General features: G+C 38.9%; 1 long non-coding RNA gene across 1 annotated transcript; it reads left to right on the top strand.

The window, feature by feature from the left end:
• The first annotated feature begins 290 nt into the window (after window positions 1–290).
• On the top strand, window positions 291–4,775 carry LOC121108999. Its single transcript, XR_005843690.2, has 3 exons — window positions 291–2,341; window positions 2,784–3,036; window positions 4,484–4,775. It is a non-coding gene; the product is annotated as an uncharacterized LOC121108999 (long non-coding RNA).
• Window positions 4,776–4,991: the final 216 nt, after the last annotated feature.

The following is a 4,991-nucleotide window of genomic DNA, read 5'->3' as shown; positions in this document are numbered from 1 at the left end:
GCACTGTAACAGGAAGGTAGATGGCCTTTCTTGTTTGAGTACAAGTAGTCCTTTAAGTAATAGCATGGTTGCATAATAGCACGGAAATTTAAAGCTGATCTCTGTTTGCTCTAACAAATGTAAGGCTGGCACCTCGTCAGTTATGACTCATGTAACAAATAACACTTCGACCATATTGAACTGTGCGTCACCAGAAGAGCTGTTTCGTACTCTATTTTCTTACTTATAGAGGAAGAACAAGTAACAGAATGGATTTTTTTTTTTTTTTTTTTTTTTTTTTTTTTTTTTTGGTGAGCTGTGGGTTTCCATTCACTTTGACCTGAATGCAGTGTAACACGATATGAGTGTAAGACTGGCTTTCTTACAAAAACACCTTACCTGAGCAACAGTGTTATTTCTAAAGAGAAAACATGTTCTACACACTACTCATTGCTGTAAGTACTGGCGAGGTAACAAGGTCATAAAAATCATCAAAAGAAAAAGATTTAGGGGTTTTAATGTCACTGTTCTCCAGTGTTTGTTAGGAAAATAACTGACTCTTTGTAACAGCTCTCTGCCTTTCTGCAGGGAGGTCTGCAGTCCCTGCTAAGGACCACTCACCAAGAACAGACCTGGAGCAACCATGATTTCATCCTCACTCAAGTTCTGTGTAGAATTACTGCCCTATCATCTGTAAAGATCTCTGATAGCCTCAACTGTGTAACATTTCCAGTTTTATTTACTGGGGTGTTTTGTTGTGTTTTGTTTGTTTGTTGTTTTATCCTGTTTGTCAGATGCTATTTTGCTCTTAGGCAGCTTCTTGTGTCAACTATTTTACCCTTTTTTTCTGAATAGCAAATCTTTTCCATACATTTACTTACTGTCACCATTTAAAAATCACTTTTCCCATTTAGTATCTCAGGGTACAATACTCATGCGTGTCATAAACGACTGCTTAGTCTGGTGTTCACTCAATACAGTTAAACTATTTTTCCAAGAGTAGCTAAGGTATTGTCCTTTCTTCTCCTTTCATCCTGACAAGAGCTCTTTCTCTCCCCTCCTCTCTGTATATTTGCTATAATGCAGCTCCATATTCTGCTACAAAAAGATGGGAGTGAAAGAAAACTCTGTGTTTTCTCCCTTGCTTAAGTTCTTCAAGAAAAAGAGTGGGTAGCCACCTGTGATCATTCACAAGGTTCTCCTTCACTTGTGGTAACCTTACAAAAAGAAAAGAGGAGATACACCAAAATACAGAGGCTTTCATGGGCATTAAGAAACAGGTAGTTTCATCCCAGACTGCTTTTAAATACATAGTTTTCTTGTTTTGTTTTCACACCCATTAGGCCTGATTGCCTAGATTCATAAAGAAATCTAATTCTCTGAAGTATCCTAAGGGTTTGAAATATTGAACTTTATTAAATTAGACCTAGAAGGAAAGCAGCCAGTATCACTTCTGATAGTGGGATTACTGAGTCATTATGTATTTTGGACATTTTTGCATAACTTTCAGCTATAAAGGAGTCTGTTTAGAGAACAAGTGGTCAAAAGTATAGAAGAAATACAGGTCCAAGACAATGAACAAAGTTTTCACTACTTTGGAAGGCATTGTACAGCTGCAGTATGCCACAATGTCTTTAAATATTGTTCTGATGCAGTCCTTTGCAGTCCCGAGTAAATGATGCTACAGGTAAATGATGCTAGCTGTAACAGGCAATCAAATTACACATGGGAAAGCTTGATGCAGAATGAATGTAGATTCCTCAGTCCTGATGAACTGCATTTCAGAGGATGTTTTAAAAACTGGCCCCAAATCACTCATAAGTGGTTGTTGTGATTGTTGGTAATATGCAACAGAATCTCTGAGTCACAAAACAGCTTGAAAATTATTAAGATCTGAGTATTACTGATTTCAGCTATAGACTGTTTAAATCTGGACTTTGATTTGAGTTCAGAAGCTGGGAAGTGGCCCATGTCTCAGCTGCTCACCCTTCCCAAAGTATCAACTACAATATTGAAGAGGTTTTAGTGTGATTGACATCCAGTCCTTCACTGCTGTTAATGTCCAGCATGTATATGTATTATCGTATTATTAACCTTAACATCAAATCACTATCAATTTCTGTCTGTGACTGTAGGACAAACTGTAAAAAGAAGTGATTCATATATCTGTCCTGCTCAGTCACTTCTGATGACAACTGCCAGGAGAGGGATGGGATAGCTGTGGGTTAAAGCTCAACTATCTCAGCTAAGTTGGCCAGTGACAACATGCCTAAGCCTTTTTGTTGTAAATTTATTCCACCAGAGCTGTAGGTGTTCACGTGTCTTTCTAGAAGCTCTAGTCAAAGAGATCGGGAGTTCCCAGGTAAGAAAATAAACAAGACTCAGTAACACTGACAGTGTATTTCAGAGGCCTTATTGTTACAATCCTCGCGTAAAAGCTGCCAATGTAAAATTATAATAATAATAATAATTAAAAAAAAAAAAAAAAAGGCAGTGAAATGTTTGAAAACAGCTGATCTTGCAAGTGACTAAGGCATTTCTCCTAGTCCTTTTTCTCTTTTGCTGTGGAGTCCTGTTAAGGCTGTAAGATAGCAGCTTTGGGCTATGCCCTTTCAAATCACACCTACCACTCATTCCTTCCTTACTTATTCACTGCCTCATCATTCATCTGCTCCCATCTATCTGCTTGCTAATGTCATTCACTACCTACTCCAAAATTACCTCCCATCCACTTACTGAATTCAGACAACTAAAGGAGTTTGGGTTTTTCGTTTCTTAACTTATTTCTCTAACACTCCAAACAGATTCCTCTCTGAAGTGGAGCTGCAGAAACCTGTGGAGCTTGGAAGGAACTTGCTGCAAGCACAGCCATCCCTTCCTAGCAATGCTTTAGGGTACGGATCTGTTGCCCTTCTCTGTTTCCACCTTGTAACTATTGGACATGAGAAACTCCACAGGAGTAGGATGAGCTTCTCTGCTCCCATGAGATTTTTCACTCACCGCTTTACAAAATGTGTGCTTAGCTCTGAAGTGTTCCAGACTGAATTAATTACTAAGGTTAGTTGCAAAAGAATATATATATATATATATATTGAATAGTCATAATGTTTAAGCTAAAACATTCTTCTGCAGCATGCTACCCTTTAAAATTATTTTACAGAGAAAACCCCAAACCTTCAAATATTTACCTTTTGATCTTTAAGCGCCAACATCGGCATTTCTAGTAGTGAAGGGCTGAAATTGTCCCTTATCACAAAGTATTTTCAAGCAGTGAACTTAGTTCACAGTTCAAAAACTTTAGGTAATATTTCAGTTTACAGAGCTTCCTAAGGTTGTACATTTACTTAAGCACTGTTTCCTTTAACTATAGAAGATTCTCAGTTTTCTTTATGGAAGTTTTCCAGCCATCATTGTTAATGAAGACTTCAAAAGTTTAGAAAGAAAACTTTAGAAAGACATAAATACAATGAACTCCAAATCTATTGCATGTAAAATCTGATGTTTAAGCCAATTTCATTCATTTATGCTTATGGTTCTTGAATGACTTGTGATTCTTGAATGCTGTGATTGGCTGCCTTAAATAAAAACTCATTAAATCATCACATTTTATTTTATTTTATTTTTTAATTTCAAGCAACAAAAATCATTTTAAGGTTATGAAAATCTCAGTTTTAGCCCACACCTCTCCATCTCATTTCTTAACTGGTTTTAAAATGACTTTTCATTTCCTACTTCCAAAGGACTTACCTGAATAAAATGAATAAGACAGTAGAAACGTCACGTGGCAGAATGTTTGAACTTTAAAGAAATTATCCTGGACACTGAGGAATAGGAAAGCAAAAATCAAATTTGAATGAAACAAATGAGAGTGCTAATTATGGAGTCACCACCAATTCATCTTCTACTTGCAAAATGCAAATATAGTTCCCACTGAGTTGTTATAAAGATCACAAATCTGAATTACAAAACAGCATGTGCCATAGCCTTCTGAATAATCATGTTTGCTTAGGATCGATGTACTGAGTGACTGAAGGAGGCATGTCCATCACTGTGAATGTAATGATACACTGTACATCTGTTGACAAAAAGCATTTGCACTTATAGAGCTGAACCCTAGCTGCTTTGTATTTCAAGATATATCTATATTTGCAATTGCTTCAGTTCATAAATATGCTAATGATTCACATTCTGTGACTATGGGTAACATTTATGCTGGCTTACAGGCAAATAGAAACACAACTTTCTCAAAATGCCCTGAGAAAGGAAAAGGTAGGTTTGGTACATAACCTTGTGCTAGTGTGCTAACTGGGCTGTGTGGCTGGAATTGGGCTCCGGCTATCAGGCCCTTGCTAACTTTGGAGGTTTTTGAGATGGTACTACTTCATAGGCATCATATAGCTGCCTTGGGTGGCTTAAGAGCAGAGAAAAAGCCAGCCCTTACCAGCCTCATCTCCCATGCTCCATGAAGGCCTCTTATTTTCCCTATTCCTTTCTGATTTTACAGCAACTTTGGTACCACGCTATGCACTCCTCTCAGTTGTCTTCCCACACATGATGAGTACAACCAAGCTTGTATCCAGCAGCTCTGAAGAAGCTGAAGAAATAGAGAGTTTCTGTTTCTGCCCAAAGTGACTGGGGCAATCAATCCCAACGTGGGCTCAGCTGGAGGCATTTTCCTTCACCTCTCTACTTCTGCTATGGCTATGTGAGAAAGCAAGGGGGTGATTTTGCACAGGACCGCAGCTGTTTTTCTCCACAATAAACAAAAATCAGAGGCTGAAATGTGAAGTTTTGTGTGAAATCTATTTGTCTTTGTCCAAGGGCCTCTGGCTCGCCACACAGGTGCGAGCAGACAGAGGAAGCACTCAGAGGGACGTGAGGGGAGCGGCGTCCAACTCAGCTAACCTGGGCCTGGCCCCCATTCAGGCCCAGCCAGCAGGTAGGGAGGCCATTTTTAGCTTGCTGAGGGGATTTGCTGCTGCTGGTGGCTGGGGGGAGCCTGAGCGGGAGCC

The sequence above is a fragment of the Gallus gallus genome, chromosome 1 (assembly GCF_016699485.2).
Source record: "Gallus gallus isolate bGalGal1 chromosome 1, bGalGal1.mat.broiler.GRCg7b, whole genome shotgun sequence".
In the NCBI taxonomy this organism is placed as follows: domain Eukaryota; kingdom Metazoa; phylum Chordata; class Aves; order Galliformes; family Phasianidae; genus Gallus; species Gallus gallus.
This window is presented reverse-complemented; position numbering and strand designations above follow the sequence as displayed.